The sequence below is a fragment of the Schistocerca americana genome, chromosome 2 (assembly GCF_021461395.2).
Source record: "Schistocerca americana isolate TAMUIC-IGC-003095 chromosome 2, iqSchAmer2.1, whole genome shotgun sequence".
Lineage (NCBI taxonomy): Eukaryota > Metazoa > Arthropoda > Insecta > Orthoptera > Acrididae > Schistocerca > Schistocerca americana.
Window position 1 is genome coordinate 21,149,073 of NC_060120.1, and position 23,417 is coordinate 21,172,489.

The window sequence follows — 23,417 nt, forward strand, 5'->3', positions numbered from 1 at the left end:
CTGTCGACAACATCGATGTACTGTGGAGACCTCACGCCCCACGTGTTGAGCAATTCGGCGGTACGTCCACCCGGCCTCCCGCATGCCCACTATACGCCCTCGCTCGAAGTCCGTCAACTGCACATACGGTTCACGTCCACGCTGTCGCGGCATGCTACCAGTGTTAAAGACTGCGATGGAGCTCCGTATGCCACGGCAAACTGGCTGACACTGACGGCGGCGGTGCACAAATGCTGCGCAGCTAGCGCCATTCGACGGCCAACACCGCGGTTCCTGGTGTGTCCGCTGTGCCGTGCGTGTGATCATTGCTTGTACAGCCCTCTCGCAGTGTCCGGAGCAAGTATGGTGGGTCTGACACACCGGTGTCAATGTGTTCTTTTTTCCATTTCCAGGAGTGTATGTTTGATGAAAGCATTTAAGGGATTTCAGTAGAAAACTGTGGCAGTTGTAATGAATGGAGAGCTCATATTTCTGGCAATTCTGGCTCTTATTTAAAAATCACTCCTCTTGATTTCATCCTATCGCAGATTAACAATCATTTCATCCACACATACAAGAAGAAAGTATATATGTCTTTGAGGAGCGGCAAAATAATGATATGGAGGTAACAGCATTTGTTCCTGTGCTATGTTGATTTACCCACATGGTTATGACTGCCTCATGTGAATCAAGAGGACAAATGGTAAACTATTTATGAAACATTGGCGCTCGTTTAACGCAGTGAACGAGATATCTGCTTCTATGGCAGTCTATGTCAGCCGACGACGTTTAATGGTTGAATACCAATGAAATGGGTAGACTATGAATGTGTTAGCTATTTAGTTTTATCTTTCAGGAGTATATCCATTCTTTGGCGATATCTGATAATGATGTGCAAGCGCCTCTCTACATTTGGCTACTATTTTTAATTTTTATTCTATGACCAGATTTGCAACCTATAGTCACAAAATTCAGTTATAATTAGTTTTCGGAACATGTGATCTAATTTACTAAGGAAAGGTTTTAATTATCCACACCATCTTTCTAATGTAGTGCATTTTTTATAACTCACCCAACAGCCACATTTGCCTAAAGACAGCAGCAATGAAAATGGTTCAAATGGCTCTGAGCACTATGGGACTTAACTTCTGAGGTCATCAATCCCCGACAACTTAGAACTACTTAAACCTAACTAATCTAAGGACATCACACACATCCATGCCCGAGGCAGGATTCGAACCTGCAACCGTTGCAGCCGCGTGGTTCCGGACTGAAGAGTCTAGAACCGCTCAGACCCGTCCAAAGGTGTAAACAACAATGCATAAGCAGCGCCTATTAGACGGAGTGGGTCCGACAGCCGATCGGTTCCAGTTATTCCACCAGGAAGGACGTACACGGTTTGTGTTGTCTGCTGTTCAATCATGCCTAGACGGTCAATACCGCGGTTCGATCGCTTTGTTACTTGGTGCCAGGAAGGGCTCTCAACAAGGGAGGGTGTCCAGGAGTCTCGGAGTGAACCAAAGCGATGTCGTTCGGACATGGAGGATATACAGAGAGAGACATGCCTCGCTCAGGCCAGCCAAGGGCTACTACTGCAGTGGATGACCGCTATCTACGGATTATGGCCCGGAGAAACCTGACAGCAACGCCACCACGTTGAATAATGCTTTTCGGGTAGCCACAGGACGTCGTGTTACGACTCAAACTGTGCACAATACGCTTCATGATGCGCAACTTCAAACCCGACGTCCATGGCGAGGTCCATCTTTGCAACCACGACACCATGCAGCGCAGTACAGATGGGCCCAACAACATGCTGAATGGACCGCTCAGGATTGATATCACGTTCTCTTAACCTATGAGTGCCGTATATGCCTTCATCCAGATAATCGTCGGAAACGAGTTTGGAGGCAACCCGGTCAGGCTGAACCCCTTAAACACACTGTCCAGCGAGTGCAGCAAGATGGAAGTTTCCTGTTTATTTTGGGTTGGCGTTACGTGGGGCCGACATACGTTGCTGGTGGTCATGGAATGCGCCGAAACGGCTGTACGATACGTGAATTCCACCCTCCGACCGATAGTGCAACCATATCGGCAGCATACTGGCGAGGTATTCGTCTTCATAGACGACAATTCGCACCCCCGTCGTGCAAATCTTGTGAATGACTTCCTTCAGGATAACGACACCGCTCGATTGGAGTGGCCAACGTGTTCTGCGGACATGAACGCTGTTCTTCAGGTATTATAAAATTATACTTTGTAGCTGCAGTTAAACACTACATTCCTTAAACAAGATAAGCGTGGGTGATGCTCACACTTATTGCTTGATTTTCTGTAATGAAAGCTACGTTCTTAAAAGTAACATAGACCTGTATTGTACGACACGCATTTAGTTAAAATAAATCTACTGTGGTGTAGATTTAATCAGTGCAACTAGCATCACATCTTTGGTATCCATCTGCACGAGCTTATCGGAATAAATATTCTACAACTGCCACCATGAGCCTGCAGCGGCTTTAAAACTAGCTCACACGAGTATGAATATTTCAAGACAACAAATCAGGATTGCTAACTCCCAGCTTGCTGGAGTGGCAGTGTGTCAGCAACTTCTGTTAGTCAGTACAACAGAAAACCAGTCCAAATTAGCAACTTTTAAATTTTTTTATGCACTCGATAACTAGTTTCGCGCCGAGACCCGTTTTAAAATCATCTTAACAGTGTCAGAAATGGCATACGTGAAAACCATTTCAAAAATGTGGAACGGACACTTACAGCGCATACAGATGACTGTAATCTGTACGCGCTGTAACTGTTAGTTGTACATTATTGACATGGTTTTCAAATCTTCGGAAATACCATTTTTGACTATGTTACAATGATCTGAAAATGGATCTCGGTCCAGAACTAGTCATCGAGGGAAAAAAAAAGTAAAATTTGCAGATTTGGACTGGATTTTCGTTGTACTGAAATCTGGAATGGTCCTTATTTCTTCTCGAATCATCCACTGTTTACAAGTGTGTTCCATAATTTGTGCGACATTCAAAATGGAAAAAATAAATACGTGACTGTATGGGTGGAAATATTGCTCATTGTAGGAACACCGGAAGTGAAAGGACTGGGAAAAAATCAAATGTCGTGATACAAAATATGTAGACAGTTCCCAATGAGCAGTTGGGGGGGGGGGGGGGGTCTGAGACTGGGATCAAACGGACCTGTTGTTTCCCATGTTTACTTCTTTGCTTCTGTGAAGGCGTTTCGCCATGAGCAGTTTGCTCACAAAAGCCGTCTAATTGTTTACCTTTCAAAGTGGTTTCTGTGTCGTTCACCAAGATGAACTAGGAAGTGTGACAACATTTTATGACCAATGTTTTATTTAATAAATTATGTTATGTGTTTCGTGCCGTTGTCGTTAACGTAGAAACAAGTAGCTGCTACAGCCATGTGGCGAGCCACTCAGGCTCAAACAACACATCTGCTAATCGCCTAGGCGATTGACCTTGTTTGCTTTTTTCCTCTGGGATCCATGTGCACATCTCGTCTGACCATCTGTTATCATCCATTGTTTCTAAACGCACATAATATAGTAATCACTTCCTTTCGATGACTTCCAAGATTCTTCCTTGCACTACTTCATTTTTTTTGTTCATACTCCATGTGGTCTAAACCTGACTCTGCTGCACTTACTGTGTGTTCTTTCCGTTTTACTTCCCAAACTGCGGACTCATATATACACATGCCCTCGACTATTGATATTGAACGTAATCCTTTTAATTTGTTAGTGATATTATTACTCGAAAGGTTGAGTACACTTTCCCTTGTCCAATCTTATTTTTAATTTCTACACTCTTTCCGTTCCCATATGTAATTACCAACAAACACTTAAAAGAAAAAAAGAAATTAATATTGTCTATTTCAATTTGTAAAAAGTCTCTGTTCCTCCATGTAGTCAAGTAGTGACGGAATATTTCATAAATGTTAATTAATACTAAAATTCCCACTATTTAAATCATGGTGCTCATCACCACCAGCTATTATTTACCCAGTTTTGCTTCTGTCTTTGTGCTTAGATTTATACCTCACGTTTCACATTCTTTAACTTAGCTTCCGGAACTGAGTTGTCGACGCCGCTGACTGCCATTCGGAGACCCCGGGTTTGGTTCCCAGTACTGTCAGGGATTTTTCCTTAGTGAGGGGGGGGGAGGGGGAAGGGGGGCTGTTACGGAGTGTACTCAGACTCGTGAGGCTACCCGTGGATCTACTCTACCAATTAGTAGCGATTCCGAGGTCAAGAAATCCGACAAAGCCGGGAGAGCGGTATGCTGATCACATGTCCGTCTGTACCACATCTAGTGCCAGCATTGGCAGAGGATGACAAGACGGTCGGTCGGACCCAATTGGCCGTTCAAATTGTTCAAATGGCTCTGAGCACTATGGGACTTAACTGCTGAGGTCATCAGTCCCCTAAAACTTAGAACTACTTAAACCTAACTAACCTAAGGACATCACACACATCCATGCCCGAGGCAGGATTCGAACCTGCGACCGTAGCGGTCGCGCGGTTCCAGACTGTAGCGCCTAGAACCACTCGGCCACTCTGGCCGGCCCAATCGGCCGTCTGGGGCCAGAATGCGTAACTTTACATAACCCTAAACCGGATCAACTGCATATTCACAGTGTTTCAGGGGGAACAGTAAATATCCTACGAGGTTGTAGTATAGAATAGAACAGTGCATATTATATGTGTCCAATTTTTATTTGTTACAGATATACAGCTGATTATATAGTTAAGTCTTCATTTTGCGTGTTGGTACTCCAGTTGCTATGGGTTTATTTATCGACTGTCATTTTTGTTTGGAATATCAAATTATGGAGTTGTGCTTGATGTTCCAAAATGCAATTTTTTAACTGTGATAGTATTGGTCCCTTGAGAGCTGTCCAAAAGTTACTCTTGCCCGCACTGTGAAAATTCGCACGTAAGTCTACGAAGAAGAACTCATTGTTTGGATTATGAATAGTGCCGCTTTCATGAAAAAATAAGAAAATCGGCCAGTGAGACCTCTGTAGAGTTACATGTATTGTTGTCACTAAAATTTTTAAATGCTTTTAAGTCCGAAGTAAACTTTATGAAGAAAAATTTCTAAATTAATCATTTGCCTTTTCTTAACAACTCCAGTGAGTATGTTTTTGGGTTACATTCTAACAAGTGGATGTTTGCAGCTTGGATACATGTTACATGACATGTTTTCTACGAATTAGTCTATACTGCCGTTTATAAAAATATTTACTATTCTTCAAGAATCACCTTCTGTATACGAAAGACACATGTGATCGGCTGGAAGAAGTAGTAATCTTAATTATTACTAAAGGAGGAAAAAATGTTCTACTAAGAGTATGGCCGACAAGGGGCATATGATTTAGAACAGCGTGCTGAAAACTAATGCCTCCGAAATGTTTATGTGAAAACTTTTAGAGCTTTTTAAATAAAACAAACGCTATTAACATTCTACATCTTTATTCTTCACGCCTACATATTTGAAGCCCTCTGCCACTACAGGGTTTCGAATTGTAGCGTGTAACGTGGGGATATGTAATGTAATTATGTCGATGCGTAAAAACTGTGTGGTGCAATCGAGTTTCGGATTCGAAGATCTCGTCCACATATGCCGCACCTCTCTTTCAGAATGGCAATGCCAAACCACAGACGAGCGCTGCGACGTCTTTCGACGTCTTGGGTTCACTGTCGTCGATCACCCTCCATACAGTCCAGACTAAGCCGCATCCGATTTTCACCTGTTTCCAAAACTTAAAGAACACCTCTGAGAACTTCACTTTGACGGTGCTGAAGCGGTGCAAGCAGAGCTGAGGTTGTGGCTCTGCCAACAAGCCAAACATTCTACAGCGACGTTCTCAACAAACTGATTTCACTTAGGGAGAAACATGTTCGTCGGCAGCGTGAGTATGTTGACAAAGGGCGTTCAAAAAGTTTTGGCGAGTCGCCTCTACATTTTTAAATTTTTTGCAGGAATAGAATGAATTTTTTTGTGAACATACTTGGACCATTTAGCTATAAGTTGGTGTATAAAAGTATTTTCTTTTAGTTACAGGTGAGCCATAATGGACCGTCAAGAAGATGTCAGGTTGCGACAATGGTCGGTGTTGGAGTTCCTCTTCAAGACTGGCGATGACTCTGCCACATCGATTCACAGGAAGTTGCTCCCTGTTTATGGGGACGACATAGTGGATCGCTGCAATATCCAGCGGTGGTTGCAGAGGCTTAAAGAAGGTGATTTCTCTCTACTGGACAATCCACGATGCTGTAGACCATCGATGACAGTGAGTGATGTGAATAAGGAGACCATTGATCAAATCATCCAAAATGATGTGCGACGACACGACAGCTTGCTGAAATGACTCGTTTGTCATTGGGTAGTGTGGTATCACTGGTAGAGTCACTAGGGTGCAGAAAAATCTGTGCACGTTGGGTGCCCAGGTTATTGACAAGAGAAGTGAAAACGATGAGGAAGAATGAGTGCGAGGGTCTCATGAAGACCTTTACTGAAGAGTGGAAACAGCGTTTTGACGGCGTCTTTACCCAGGATGAAACATGGTTGTTTTTGTACGAACCTGAGAGCAAATCCCAGTCCATGGGGTGGCGTCATCCGGGCTCCCCTCGAAAGAAGAAACCAAAATTTTCACGAACAGCAGGCTCAAAGGTGATGGCCTCCTTCTTCTGGGATCAGTGCGGTGTAATTCTCATTGACTTTTTGGAACCAGGCTCCACAATTAACCGCGACCGTTACTGTTTGTCATTGGACAAGCTGCGATGTGCCATCAAGACCCACAGACCACAGCTTCAGGGTCATCTCATCAGACTACACCATGACAATGCCAAACCCCATACAGCCCTTATGGCGCAGGAGAAAATCAGGAAAATGGGTTGGAAAATTGTTCCTCATCCTCCCTACAGTCCGGTCTTGGTTCCGTCTGATTTTTACCTCTTTGGTCGTCTGAAGGCCCACCTGCGCGGTATAACTTCTGATAGTGAGGAAGACCTTACTTCCTGTGTCAAGGGCCGGTCGGGGTGGCCGAAGGTTCTAGGCGCTACAGTCTGGAATCGCGCGACCGCTACGATCGCAGGTTCGAATCCTGCCTCGGGAATGGATGTGTGTGATGTCCTTCGGTTAATTAGGTTTAAGTAGTTCTAAGTTCTAGGGGACTGATGACCTCAGGAGTTAAATCCCATAGTGCTGAGAGCCATTTGAACCTGTGTCAAGCGATGATGTAAAAGTCAATGCCCAGAACTTTACCAAAGTGCATTTACATCATGGAAAGAACGTTGGGCCAGATACATCACGGCTGATGGAGGTTACACTGAGTAGGCTCAATGTATAGCTAAATGTTCCAAGTATGTTCACAAAAAACTAGAGTCGACTTTGCAAAACTTTTTGAACGCTCTGTGTAGAATGTTAATAATGTTTGTTTTATTTAAAAAGCTTTAATTTTCAATATGCTCTTGTACATAGAAATAAAAATGGTTTGTATGCGGCAGAAGGAAGTACAAGGCATCATGAAAGTAATAGAAAGGCTAATGGCTAAAAACAGAACGTAGTTCAAAGGCCCTTCCAGCGGAATTGAATTGTTACACTTGTTAGCAAGTGATTTTTGTAGATAGCAATATTTCAAGATTTCTTGAAAGTAAATGGACCCTGTAGTCGTGTTGGATGGATTGAACTCGTGCCCAAGGCGCGCGCTGTGTAGTGTGCCCTAGCTGGACGGGATGTGCGCGCACAGTGCCGTGCTGTGCAGTGTTGCAGACTCAGTTAGTTGTGGGGGCGGCGTGGCGCGTGCCTGGGGCTCACTCTTTGGGCACAGCCGGTATCTGCGGGCCGCGAGCCGGCAATGAAGACGCATGGAGCCATAACGGCCCTCAATGGCCTATACAGGAGACACTTCCAATCCGCCAGTAAATATGACGCACATAAAACTGATATGTGGCGAAAAGTAAAGCGCCTTGGGAGCAACGACCGTCTCTCGCGCAAATCGCTGCCTCTTTCACGCGCTCCGTAAAAACGCCGCTGAGGCCTTTTGTTCTCGGCAAACTGAAGCGTCCTGCTGCAGCCCCGGCTCGTGGAAAGCTTCCCAGTAGCTGAAACGGTGCGGATAAAGGTTATCAGAGCGTGCCAGTGATATTAAAGCATTTCTTGGTTTCTACCTTGTGGACTGGCGAGGTTCGATACTTATTGGCGCAGTGGCTGGGACACCGGACGCGAATTCGGAAGGGCGATGGTTCAGTTCCTCTTCCGGCCGTAAAGATTTAGGACTTCCGTGATTTCCCCAAATGTCTCCGGGAAAATACCGGGATGGTTCCTTTGAAAGATTTCCTCTCCTATCCCTGAAACATTCCGAGCGTGTGCTCCGTCTCTAATGATCTTGATGTCGACAGGACTCTAAACCTTGATCTACCTTCCTTCGATATTTACTTTTTTTTTTTTTTTTTTTTGAGCTCAGAGAAGTCAAGAACCAGAGAAACCAGAGGAAGGGTGGGAGAGGGAGAAAGAGAGAGGGAGAAGAGAGAGAGAGACTGAGAAAGACGACACGATGCCGAGTAGAGGCTTCTGAGGAAAGCTTGCTCACGTGAACTAGTAACAAAGCACTCCGTCTTCAGGCCACAAGTGGCCCGTCGGGACCATCCGACTGCCGTGTCATCCTCAGCTGAGGATGCGGAAAGTAGAGGCGAGTGGTCAGCACACCGCTCTCCCGGTCGTTATGATGGTTTTCTCTGATCGGAGCCGCTACTATTCGGTCGAGTAGCTCCTCAATTGGCATCACGAGGCTGAGTGCACCCCGAAAAATGGCAACAGCACATGACGGCCCTAATGGTCACCCATCCAAGTGCCGACAGCGCTTAACTTCAGTGATCTGACGGGAACTGGCCGTCGTCAGTAACAAGAACTCTACAATAAATGAGCCAAGGAAATGCAATACTCTTTTGGAAGTGGTGGGACCAGAGGATGGCGGTAATGTGCCGCCGATACTATTCACCTGAGACAATAAAGATATTCTCAAGTTACAGCTGTGGCGGTACTTTTTCTCGTATACAGTATATCATCATCTGAAGTTCTTCGTCAATGCAATAGCATGGACATCCATAAATTACCCAAATTATCCGGAACATTATGCCGAGGTCGAATGGATTCCACATTTAAATCCAACATTTCGTCTTCATCTGCAGAGGAAAGTTTCATGGGGAATCGTAGGTTCTTGACACCGTCGTCCGCAGATGGGGACGAAAGGTTCGGTTTAAATGTGAAATCCTTTCGAATACGGCAAAATAACCCGAAACATTTTGTTAATTGTGACATTTACGGATGTGGAAGTCGCGGTAAAGCCTAATATAAAATATTACCATTTAAAAACAAAATAAAAATATTTTAAAGAAAGTTCATAATTAATGAGTGTCCAAATTTTTCATCACCTTCTACGACATTTCTTCCTTTTTGTATTATGCCCTTTCACTATTACGCTATTAAGTATTAGCTACAATGCGTGATTTAAAACTTCCCAGGCGTACATATTGTTCCACTAAATGTTTGCAACTTCCTGCCACAATATTTCGGCGCAGAGTCCTTTGGCCGTCTTCAGGTGATACTGGCGAAAACTCCGACAATGCGATCCTGAACAGTACGCGTCGTTTGCGCTATATAACATTTGCCGCATTCACACGGAATCCTGTAAACACCTGCCTTTTGTGACAGATCCCAACAACGACGAAATTTTTGCAGGAGGACGTAAGATTGCTTTCAATTTATATTTTCTTGGTATTCCGCCTATGTGCGTTGAAATATTACCAATATATGGTAAACAGGCAGTCGTTTTAAAAGCCTCTTCTTCTTTGTTGCCGGCCGCGGTGGTCTAGTGGTTCTAGGCGCGCAGTCCGGAACCGCGGGACTGCTACGGTCGCAGGTTCGAATCCTGCCTCGGGCATGGATGTGTGTGATGTCCTTAGGTTAGTTAGGTTTAAGTAGTTCTAAGTTCTAGGGGACTGATGACCACAGAAGTTAAGTCCCATAGTGCTCAGAGCCATTTGAACCTTTTCTTTGTTCCGTCGTTTACAGGCCTGCAACGCTCTCTCCACTTGCTTGGACGAGCACCCATTCTTCAGAAATACAGTCTGCAGGTGCTCCACTTCCTTTTGCAAACTATCGGTGTCAGAGATAACGTGGGCTCAGTGAATCAATGTCTTCAAAATACCGATCGTTTATGCCGGATGGTGGCAATTAGCGGCTTGCAAGTAAAGGTCTGTGTGAATGGGCTTTCTATATACCGAATGACTAAGTGTGCCATCGTTCTTAGGTCGCACTAATACGTCTAAAAACGGCAAGCAACCCTCCTTCTCTAACTCCATAATAAATTTTATAGTTTCGTGTATGGAGTTCAGATGTTGTATGGACTCTCGCAGACGATCCAAACCATGAGGCCACACTATAAAAGTATCATTAACATATCGCCAAAATACTGTTGATTTAAAAGTGGCTGAGGCAAGTGCTCGCTCCTCAGAATCTTCCATAAAAAGATTGGCCACCAGGGGACATAAAGGACTCCCCATGGCGACACCGTCTGATTGCTCATAAACCTCGTTGTTAAATAAAAAATATGTAGAGGAGAGAGTGTGCTCCAAACCTATTGCCAATGAAATGTAGTGAGTTCACAAGAGGTACATTTGTAAAAAGTGAAACTACGTCAAAACTAACCAACAAGTCATGACTTTTCAGCTTCAATAACTTAAGTCTACTGATAAAATCGCTAGAATTCTTTATGTGATGTGGACACTTTTCTACCATTGGTCTACATCTACATCTACATCTGCATTTATACTCCGCAAGCCACCCAAAGGTGTGTGGCGGAGGGCACTTTACGTGCCACTGTCATTACCTCCCTTTCCTGTTCCAGTCGCGTATGGTTCGCGGGAAGAACGACTGTCTGAAAGCCTCCATGCGCGCTCTAATCTCTCTAATTTTACATTCGTGATCTCCTCGGGAGGTATAAGTAAGGGGAAGACACAGCATGTTGTTATCAATGGAGAGACGTCTACATACGTTAAAGTAACCTCTGGCGTGCCACAGGGGAGTGTTATGGGACCATTGCTTTTCAAAATATATATAAATGACCTAGTAGATAGTGTCGGAAGTTCCATGCGGCTTTTCGCGGATGATGCTGTTGTATACAGAGAAGTTGCAGCAATAGAAAATTGTAGCGAAATGCAGGAAGATCTGCAGCGGATAGGCACTTGGTGCAGGGAGTGGCAACTGTCCCTTAACATAGACAAATGTAATGTATTGCGAATACATAGAAAGAAGGATCCTTTATTGTATGATTATATGATAGCGGAACAAACACTGGTAGCAGTTACTTCTGTAAAATATCTGGGAGTATGCGTGCGGAACGATTTGAAGTGGAATGATCATATAAAATTAATTGTTGGTAAGGCGGGTACCAGGTTGAGATTCATTGGGAGAGTGTTTAGAGAATGTAGTCCATCAACAAAGGAGGTGGCTTACAAAACACTCGTTCGACTTATACTTGAGTATTGCTCATCAGTGTGGGATCCGTACCAGATCGGTTTGACGGAGGAGGTAGAGAAGATCCAAAGAAGAGCGGCGCGTTTCGTCACAGGGTTATTTGGTAACCGTGATAGCGTTACGGAGATGTTTAGCAAACTCAAGTGGCAGACTCTGCAAGAGAGGCGCTCTGCATCGCGGTGTAGCTTGCTCGCCAGGTTTCGAGAGGGTGCGTTTCTGGATGAGGTATCGAATATATTGCTTCCCCCTACTTATACCTCCCGAGGAGATCACGAATGTAAAATTAGAGAGATTAGAGCGCGCACGGAGGCTTTCAGACAGTCGTTCTTCCCGCGAACCATACGCGACTGGAACAGGAAAGGGAGGTAATGACAGTGGCACGTAAAATGCCCTCCGCCACACACCTTTGGGTGGCTTGCGGAGTATAAATGTAGATGTAGAAGCAATATATTAGATACCTAATCCAGAAACGCACCCTCTCGAAACCTGGCGAGCATGCTACACCGCGATGCAGAGCGCCTCTCCTGCAGAGTCTGCCACTTGAGTTTGTTAAACATCTCCGTAACGCTATCACGGTTACCAAATAACCCTGTGACGAAACGCGCAAAGACGCCAAATACTTTGCTAAGTCGTAAGTGGCTGCTCCAATATTACTAACAAATGGACGTAATGACACGTTAACCTTGTGGATATTCGGCAATCCATATAGCCTAGGTGGAAATGAACTATTTGGCTTTAGTTTCTTAATTACCTCCTTTGGTAAAGAGCTGTTAGTCAGAAGTTCTGCTGTTTTCCTCACCACTCGGGTTGTAGGATCCTTATCTATTCGGCGATATGTTGAGTCGCTTAATAAAACATTAATCTTATTAATATAGACCTCCCGTTGCATTAAAACAGTGGCATTACCTTTGTCCGATTGAAGCAGAACTGTATCCTGGTTTGCTCGCAAGTTCCGGAGGACTGCCCTCCCCATAGCCGAGATGTTGCTCTTCGACGGTGTAGCTCTTGTCAACACAGGACGTTGTCGCACTGTAGAACATCAGCGGCACACTCGCCTTCTTCAGCCTTGTAAGTCTGCCATCGCCGAACACTGTATTTCCGCTGGTCATGCCATGAATTACAATGAGACAAAAATTGTGGCCGATACGTCTAACTTTTGGAGTTCTATTATTAACGAATCCGTGGAAATACGGCTGTCTGACAACGAGTCTTTTATTAATCGTGACGGCGGTTACCAATTCAATTCGGCATGGAATGCAATTGTCGAAAAACTCTGTGTCCTCCGTAGCCGGCGTAGGTCTGTGATGGAACCGCACGAAGAAAATCGAATTGACATCGATGCGGCGAGTTTTCACCACGGAGGGCGCGCAACGCAGCAGAATGGAACGCGCTCATCGACAAGTGAATCTATCACGCATGTGCCGGAGGGGCCTTAAATACCAGAACTCAGGGAGTTTTCGCCAGTATCACCTGAAGACGGCCATAAGACTCTGCGCCGAAATATTGTGGCAGGAAGTTGCAAACATCCGGCAGATCGCCCGAAATTTTGTGGAACTATTAGCTACAATCTTTGCGATCGTCTGCTGGTGCCTCGTAAGTTTCGAAGAGTAAACTGAGAGTGGTGTCGACACGCACCAAAATTAACATTGCTCTACTTTCAACATTTTCGTGACGCATTATCGGTTTTATAGGTGGCTCAGTCTTACCAGACAGCAGTAAGGCGGAGAGTCTGTCCCAACTTTTATCAGTGGTCTATTATCTTTAAACAATTAATCCTTTAAAAAATGCGGATTACATTTTAAAGAGGTGTGGCTGACGGTTTTTGGAGCAGGGAGATTAGAGCCGCAAATGAAATAACTGAGCAGTGCACAGACACATAACGGTTCGGCCTAATTTCATATTCGTACGTTGTCTCTCTTTAGAATTTTATTATATGCGCAAACATTTATTTAATGAAGCTTTGTTTCACTGAGCAAAAACGAAAAACACGCCCCCTCTTCCCACGCATTTAATTAATTCCGGTCGTGTTTCGCGGGACCTGCTGTGTGAATTACTGAAGAGCGGCGCGCCTACGGTGGCGCACCGCACCCGAATGCGGGAATAAATTGCGTTAGCGGAGGCGGCTGCGGCGCGGCGTGCGCGGGAGGTCTTGCACTCGGGGTTCAGGCGCTGCAGCAGCGGCCGGGGCAGCGGGAGTTTGCTCGAAGATGTTTCCAACAGTGTTCTTCCTGCCGGTAGAGGGTGCATGCGCCGTACATTTCATATACGTACCCGGTTACAACTGCATTCCGTTATTACAGAAATATAAGATTTTGACATCAGTTCGCTAGAACGTGATGTATTCAGGGTGGTCCATTGATAGTGACCGGGCCAAATATCTCACGAAATAAGCGTCAAACGAAAAAACTACAAAGTCCGCAACTTGTCTAGCTTGATGGGGGAAACCAGATGGCGCTATGGTTGGCCCGCTAGATGGCGCTGCCATAGGTCAAACGGATATCAACTGCGTTTTTTAAATAGGTATCCCCATTTTTTTTAATTACATATTCTTGCAGTACGCAAAGAAATATGAGTGTTTTAGTTGGACCACTTTTTTCGCTTTGTGATACATCTCGCTGTAATAGTCACAAACGTGTAAGTACGTGGTCTCACGTAACATTCCGCCAGTGCGGACGGTATTTGCCTCATGATACATTACCCGTGTTAAAATGGACCGTTTACCAATTGCGGAAAAGGTCGATATCGTGTTGATGTATGGCTATTGTGATCAAAATGCCCAACGGGCGTGTGCTATGTATGCTGCTCGGTACCCTGGACGGCATCATCCAAGTGTCCGGACTGTTCGCCGGATAGTCACGATATTTAAGGAAACAGGAAGTGTTCAGCCACATGTGAAACGTGAACCACGGCCTGCAACAAATGATTATGCCCATGTAGGTGTTTTAGCTGCTGTCGCGGCTAATCCGCATATCAGTAGCAGACAAATTGCGCGAGAGTCGGGAATCTCAAAAACGTCGGTGTTGAGAATGCTACATCAACATCGACTGCACCGGTACCATATTTCTGTGCACCAGGAATTGCTTGTCGACGACTTTGAACGTCGTGTACAGTTCTGCCACTGGCTGGGCACAAGAAAAATTACGGGACGATGACAGATTTTTTGCACGCGTTCTATTTAGCGACGAAGCGTCATTCACCAACAGCGGCAACGTAAACCGGCATAATATGCAGTATTGGGCAACGGAAAATCCACGATGGCTGCGACAAGTGGAACATCGGCGACCTTGGCGGGTTAATGTATAGTGCGGAATTATGGGAGGAAGGATAATTGGCCTACATTTTATCGATGGCAATCTAAATGGTGCAATGTATGCTGATTTCCTACGTAATGTTCTACCGATGTTACTACAAGATGTTTCACTGCATGACAGTATGGTGGTGTCCAAGACGTCTGTCTCCATCTCATCAAAATGATCAGTTATGGGCAAAAAAAAATGGTTCAAATGGCTCTGAGCACTATGGGACTTAACATCTATGGTCATCAGTCCCCTAGAACTTAGAACTACTTAAACCTAACTAACCTAAGGACAGCACACAACACCCAGCCATCACGAGGCAGAGAAAATCCCTGACCCCGCCGGGAATCGAACCCGGGAACCCGGGCGTGGGAAGCGAGAACGCTACCGCACGACCACGAGATGCGGGCAGTTATGGGCAAGGAAACGAGCAACTTCTGTTTTGTATTTCTCAGTTTCTTTCGTTCTGTCTTCCGACAATAGTTTTTCACACAACTATTCGTGATAATTCAGCACCTGGTTTCGGTACGGTCCTTTTTCTCTTCGCGTTCCTGGTCAGTCCCTGTTATCCTTAGGTTGAAATGCGACCTCTTGCACTTCTTCCGTTCTTCTGGGCCGCTCTTTTGGCCCACCTCGTCTCTGTAACGCGATAACGCACACAGGTTCGTTCAGCTGTTCATTTCGTTTCCTCCCCCAAATTTGGTAATTTTCACAGAGTGAAGACAGACTTGTTGAACTCTATGTACACTCTCTGCTCATTTCCCGTTCTTTGGCGTGTTGTTTACGGTGCTATCATCTCGGCAGTGTACCAAGACTGTCTAGAGCTTTTTCTAAAAACCTTCCGTATCACTTCTTCGAATGGCTATCAAACACTTCTTCACTTCTTTCAGAAACGTTATTTTAATTAGTACAGTTAATTTCCCGGGACGAAAAGCCTCTGTCAGAAGCATTGGTCATGGTTTTGTTATAGGAGCTTGGCGTACTCATGCCAGTGTTCCTATCAAACGGTCGACCCCGCTTAATACGACTCCACTTTGCGATGAGCAGAATTCGTTCAGAAATCTAGTTTCAGAATCATTAAATGTCTGTCAAAGTTCTGTCACTCTCATTCCCCACAAAAGGCTCCTTCTTGAAAACTTTCGTCCCTCCAATTTTTCGGCATTATATCCGCGAATTATTTAATAAATGTAACGAAGTGTAGATTGGCCAAAATCTACCGCTCCCACCCACGATTCACACATGCTCATCTCACTCCTGACTTGCCATTTCCGACTAGCACTTCCAGTCACATGATCGCGCTTCTTTCTGACATCAGTACGTTCATCTCCTTCCCCTGTAATTGCGAGATGCTTATGGATACCTGTGGTGTCACCGCCAGACACCACACTTGCTAGGTGGTAGCTTTAAATCGGCCGCGGTCCATTAGTACATGTCGGACCCGCGTGTCGCCACTGTGTGATCGCAGACCGAGCGCCACCACAAGGCAGGTCTCGAGATACGGACTAGGACTCGCCCCAGTTGTACGGACGACATTGCTAGCGACTACACTGACGAAGCATCGCTCATTAGCCGAGCAGATAGTTAGAATAGCCTTCAGCTAAGTCCATGGCTACGACCTAGCAAGGCGCCATTAGCTTTACATAGCAATTGATAATTATCGTCTAGAGCATGTCTCAACAAGAACGATGTATACAACAAGGATAGATTAAAGTTAAGTATTCCAAAAGCAACGTACTTTTCTTTATAGCATTTATTGAGCGTCCTGTTTCAAACTTCACGATATTCTGCGGGAGATTATAGCGTGCATATCGGCCCCCTCAAAATAACACTGTGTCGGCACTTCTGTCGACACATCAATACCCTTTCTCTATCACTTAGTCTTTCTCATCCGTCATCTCACTAACTCGTTCTTCTGCCCGAGATTCGACTTCTTCAGATTTTTCTATTACGGATAGCAATTACAAAGTATGCCCACTGAGTTGGGCCTGTTCTTTTATTTCCTTCAAGAACATTTATTCCATGGCAGACAACGGTTTCGGCCGCAGTCTGTTGCCACGGTCTAAGGCGCTGCAGTCATGGACTGTGCGGCTGGTCCCGACGGAGGTTCGAGTCCTCCCTCGGGCATGGGTGTGTGTGTTTGTCCTTAGGATAATTTCGGTTAAGTAGTGTGTAAGCTTGGGGAGTGATGACCTTAGCAGTTAAGTACCATAAGATTTCACACACATTTGAACATTTTTTCTGTTGCCACACCCTGTACTTCCTTTTCAGTGTTTGTCAAAAGCTGTCTCATTTCGTTCCTATTGCGAGTGCCTTTAGAGCGTGAGTCAGGCTCTGCTTAACCGTTCACCGGAATTTCTGCGACCAACCTACGCCTCTCCTCCTGCGCATTGCGTAACTCTTGCAGCACACACAGAACACCGCCTAATCCATTCGAATCGGTCAGAGTGAGATCATCACAATCATTATCTACCGAATGCATCAGCCTCTCTGGCCCCAACAGTTGGCTCTGCTACGCCTCAGAATAGCCATTCATATGGACTCTCTAAGGAGGTTACCTCAACGTAATGCAATTAATTTCTTCATTTGCAAAAATTGACAATGTCTCTGGACAAGAGTAAATCCGCACTGACTCGTTAAAATAATATTCTTGTATTCCCTCTTGATTGCACTGATTTTTTTTTTAAATGACCAGCTTCGGTTCGCTACGCGCTATCCTCAGATGTGATCGTATCTGTTATAAGGGTAACGCGTCCAACCACAATGTCAGCAAAATTCCATGCTACGCCACAGGATTGGAATATAACTCCTTTCTATGATTACTAAACACTCTCATTTACAACTTAACATTGACAAAAGACACTCAGTATACTGCCTATTGTTATTCTTCTCACGCAACTTAAATTTATTCTAATCGGTATCTGATACAGAACAGATAGACGTCAAGAACACCTTAAGCAAAAAGGACGTAAAAAGCAATTCTTGTATCACAACAAAATCTTCATTCAACGAGTGTGCGTTGGCATTTATAATGTTGCGTTTGAAAAACATAAAACCAGTCAAACTTGCGAATACACGGGTCACTGCATCCATAAAAAATCTTCTTACCGCACCAAAAAGTTTCGTAATTTATAACTCTTAATTTTTTATCGAGAAATTGCTCCTATTCCACGTTTCTTATCTTGGTGGCTGCAGTTTAGTTGCCGATTCTATGCTCACCTTGGCTGACTTGCCGTTCCTGCTGCTGAGTTCTTTATCCGTCCTCCTTCGTCGCCCAGAAGATACGGAGAATATGGCAGTGTCGTCAAGTGTGGTGTTATTCGGAATTTATGGATGGTTGCTTAAGTATTGACCTTCAGAGCGTAAGCCCCTTTATTAATTCGGCACCATCGTTTCATTTCCGCATTGTCCCACAGCTTGTACAGTTTACTATTTAACTAATGCCCTGCTGCGTATCGGCTAGTAAGTCTGAAACATGAGAAAAATATATTATGAATTGAATAACAGGGTTGCAGTCACCACTGCGCTTTAGTACCTAGAAAAGAAATAAGTTCTGCCGCCCTTCATGTCTGTGTCAAATCAGCGACTTAACTTTCCTAATCATATATTATCAACTGGGGTAACATACAGTCCGGCTGCTGGGGTCGAGCGGTTCTAGGCGCTTCAGTGCGGAACCACGCTGCTGGTACGGTCTCAGGTTCGAATTCTGCCTCGGGCATGGATGTGTGTGATGTCCGTGGGTTAGTTAGGTTCAAGTAGTTCTACGTCCATGGGACTGATGACCTCAGATGTTAAGTCCCATAGTGCTCAGAGCCATTTGAAGCGTTTGTAACTTACAGGCTATGATGATACTCTCATACCGTGAGAGAAGCTGAGGTACGATACTTTCTTCGACATTTAATTAAAGTAAATTTATTATACTTACGAAAGAAGAAGAAATCTATTGGAAGTAATACAACAGGTAGATAAATGATATTCATTCGACTGTTTACAGAGATAATCCTAGAGACTCATCCATCTGTGCCAACACACTTCCATGAATCTTATTCTCAGCCAACCCTGGATATCATTTTGGGCACATCCATCCTCTATCAGATCGCAGCCAAGAATGAGGTCCTGGCCAGCAGTTTTAGCTGTCTGGTGTCAGCTTCGCAATTAACTGGACGATTGCGAAATGAGCCAGTCCCCGGAAATCACTACGACATTAGGCTTTATCCGCTCAAAGGACATCTGTAATTGTAAAATGTTGCCATCATTACATTACAGTACCAGCCTCCGGGTTTGATGCAGTACGTCCGCTGCAGGAGATTTTCGTTTTACATTATTATTTGGCTATCTTGGAGACAGAGTGGGTTCGCAAGGCGTACCGTACTTTAGCAGCATCTGTGAAAATAACAGCCCATAGTCGCAAATTATTACGCAGGAACCTGTGCACTGCAGATCACGCTATTTGTAACTGTCTGCAGATAAGAAAGCATTTACAAGTTCATTCTTGCAAAGAAGAAACCAGTAGCCACCCACTTTTAATAATTCTATTTATTTACACAAATAGGGAAATTACCGGTTTCTAACCGATTGATTCGTCTTCAGCCGTTGGTTCACCTTGTTGTTTACGTTAGATGTTCCATGTTTTTTCGAACAACTAATGTAAGCAACAATAAATTTAGATATTACATGAAAGCGTGGTGTCTGTTCTTTCGGAACTGTTGAGGCGTAGCGCCGTACAACGAACCTGCCTTGGAGGCAGTTAAGTGGTAGATGTGTCTCAGAGCTGGATAGCAACAGATGGTGACGCGAGACTGGACGCGCACGTAGTTTATGTATCAGCTGATAGAGGACAATATTGGATAGGGGGACTGTGATTTTAGTTTCTTTTGTGCCCACTAGAGTGCACTAAAGTAATAGAATGTTTTTCATAAACTGTTCTAGTATTTTCATAAAGTGTTATTATTTCTTTTTGTGTATGTAAAATGTTATAAATGTATTTTAGCAGCATGAATGATGCGCGAGTGTGGTTTAAGATCAAACAATTAACGAGTTATGTAGTAGGATTTAGTGTGGGAACATTTCGAAGGAGTATGGATATGAACAAAGGGGATTTTTGTAGAATAGATTTTAGTAGGATTTAGTGTGGGAACATTTCGAAGAAGTATGGATATGAACAAAGGGGATTTTTGTAGAATAGATTTGTAAAGTACGTTTATGGTAAAGGGAAAGTTAATTCAGGTATAAATAACAATAGTAAGTAACTTTATGTATAAGCAAAACTTCAGCATATTAGATAATTACGTCGGTAAAAAGTGCAGTCGTTAGGTTTACTATTTTGCGATTGGTTATTGATGAAAAGCGCGGATTGACGCGGGAGAATGTTGTTTTGCTATTGGCTGTTGAGTAAACTGACCAATGGTAAAGCAATATTCTTCGCGCGCCTTTCTCTGCTAGTAGAGAAGACTTAGAGTATTCTAGAGAAGAGTGGGAGCGTAGCCATGAAACAGTTCGGACGTGTGCAGTAGTAGTTCCGATGGAAACGATAAGTTGCCGGATCTAGCAGTGTTTCATATATCAAAAGTGTTGGATAGTGACGGCATAATTATTCCGATGTGTGTGTAGAAATTTCGGAATTTTTAAGTGAATTTTGTGACGAAAAAAGACATACATTCCGCGTGGCGTATTGAGCAGGTCGGTGGCAAAAAACTGGGACTGCATTTGGTACCCACAGACTTAATATTTGGCGAGCATTCTCAATCAAAAACAATCGGTATTTTTGTAGCTATTACATTTTAGGGAAATGCATCACCACAAACTTGCTAACGTGGGTGAAAGGGATTATGAGTGACTGTGTTAAGACTAGCACGGGCTTGGCAGTGATACTTGTTCACTTAAGTTTCAGAATATATTAACTGAGGACAAAATTTTCAAACTTTCATTTGTATGAAAACTTTCTCCCGAAACGTAAATTAGTGACTTAAAAATTGCAGACTGGTTCACGTCGAAGTACAGTAGGTTTCACTCGGCTTTCCTGCTGATGATCTGCTGAGGCAATATTCACAGGTAGGTGCAGGTTCGTCGTAAAGGGACGGAAAGAACGGCGCCGCCGCACTGTCTGAAACACCAGACAAAACGCGGGATTCGTAGCTGTGATACAAATTATGTAAATTCGAGGTGGAGGTGGGAAGAAAGGAAAGGAAAGGGAAGGAATTATTTATATCATCTGCATCGGGAATTGATACGGAATCAGCGGCGACGAGTGAAAATGTGTGGTGGACAGGGATCTGAGCCCGGCATCTCCTGCTTGCTAGGCAGCCGCGTTAACCCCTGCGACCACCTCGGCACTCCTCTCCCACCGCCCCGCTCTCCCACCGAGCGCCACCCACCCGCATTCCCGGCCACGCCCTCCATGCTAGCTGGTTCGAGATTCCCGCAGGAGGTCGAACGTAATTTTGCATCAGCATTAAGGGTGGTGGATTCGTGGCCCATTGAGGGAATCAGTCACATGAATGCGTGGTGTTTCATCTCAGAGAAGATGAACAAGTGCTCATAGCTGTTAAGGTATGAAGTTTACAGCCCATGTTTATTGAACATTCTTTTCTTTTACATCTACATTCATACTCCGCAAACTACCGTACGGTGCATGGTGGAGGATACCTTGTACCGTTACTCGTTATTTCCCTTCCTAATCCATTCGCAAGTAGAAGGAAGGAAAAAAAACGATTGTTTAAAAGCCCCTGTACGAGGCCTAATTCCTCTTATCGAATCTTCATGGTTCTTACGCAGAATGTACGTTGGTGGCAGCACAATCTTTTTACCGTCGGCCACAAATGCTGGTTCTCTACATTTGCGCTATAGTGCCTCGCAGAAAGAGCACCGTCTTCCCTCCAGGTATTCCCATTTGCGTCCTCGGAATATCTCCGTGTGCTGATCGAAACTACCGGTAACAAATCTAGCAGCCCGCCTCCGAATTGCTTCGATGTATTCGTTTACCACAACGAGGTGGAAATCATAACCACTTGAGCAGTACTTTGGTACGCTGGATATCCGCAAGTGAGGCGTGATAATTAATTTAGAGTCATCCGTTTCAGTTGTACTAATTATTTATTGAAACCACGACTGGTTTCCGGATTTCTCAAATCCCTTCTTCAGGTATAAGTCACAGTTTCATGCACCGGAGGATGGCATTTTAAAATCCCGAAACTGGTGGTGGTTTCAATAAATATTCGAACTGAGAATATGTTCAAGAATTCTGTGGCGAACCGATGTTAGGGATATTGGTCGGTAATTATTCGTGTCTGTTCTTTTATCTTCCTTGTATACAGGTGTCATATGCGCTTTTTTTCCTTTCGCTTCGGGCTTTTCACTGGAAAGCAAATAGCTGGCAATACAAGAGATATGTTTCAAACTATCGAAGGCATACATTTTCGGACCTATGTTTACTAGACTCTTTTTTTACCTCTAGCATCGTGTGCTTTCTACTCTCTACGTTTACGGCATTAATTCCACTGAGGTGATAAAAGTCTTGAGGTAAATCCTAACACCGTTTACGACTTTTTGTCCGGCGAAGTGCAGCAACTCAACGCGGCATGGGCTCAACAAGTCGTTGGAAGTCCGCTGCAGAAATACTGAGCCATGCAGCCACTACATCCATCGTTGATTGCGAAGGTGTCACCGGTGCAGGATTTTGTGCCCGCACTGATCTCTTGATTATGTCTCATATGTGTTCGATTGGGTTCATGTGGGGCGATCTGGGTGGTGAAATCAAACCAATCGCGAATAATTGTGGCCCGGAGACATAACGCGTTGTCATCCACAATACTTCCGCGTTGATTGGGAACACCAACTCCATTAATGGATGCAAATGGTCTCAGAGTATCCGAAGATACAATTTCCTGTTGGCTGGTTGGTTAGTTGATTTGGAGGAATAGACCAAATAGCTAAGTCATCGATGCCATCGGATTACGGAAAGATTGGCAAGGAAGTCGGCCGTGCCCCTTCAAAGGAACCATCCCGGCATTTGTCTGAAGCGACTTGGAGAAAAATTAAAATTAAATGTATGATGACTAACTGACAACCTCAGCTGCCGACAGGTGTTGTTGTTGTACCTCGATGTGGACAGCTGAAAATGTGTGCCCCGACCGGGACTCGAACCCGGGATCTCCTGCTCACGTGGCAGACGCTCTATCCATCTGAGCCACCGAGGACACAGATGAATAGCGCGACTGCAGGGACTTATCCGTTGCACGCTTCCCGTGAGACTCACATTCCCAACTGTCCACAATTCTACGTACGCATTGCACCTTATAGACACTTGCCCACCCACTCATTACTCGCGCACGCTTTGGCGATTCCCGTAAGAGTTTGGGCAACCTGTGCGCATTCGCACAGACGAAGGTCAATGGCTAGGTAGCCTTTAACTATATATACGAAGACGGTAACTAGTTCTTGAAAGAACAGTTACTGTTGATGACCGTGCAGCTTTTCCCTGGAATAAATGATGACTAACTGACAACCTCAGCTGCCGACAGGTGTTGTTGTTATACCTCGATATCGCGCTATTCATCTGTGTCCTCGG

General features: G+C 44.6%; 1 non-coding gene across 1 annotated transcript; it reads right to left on the reverse strand.

The window, feature by feature from the left end:
• Positions 1 to 22,972: 22,972 nt before the first annotated feature.
• Trnat-cgu lies at positions 22,973 to 23,046 on the reverse strand. Its single transcript has one exon. It is a non-coding gene; the product is annotated as a tRNA-Thr (tRNA).
• Positions 23,047 to 23,417: the final 371 nt, after the last annotated feature.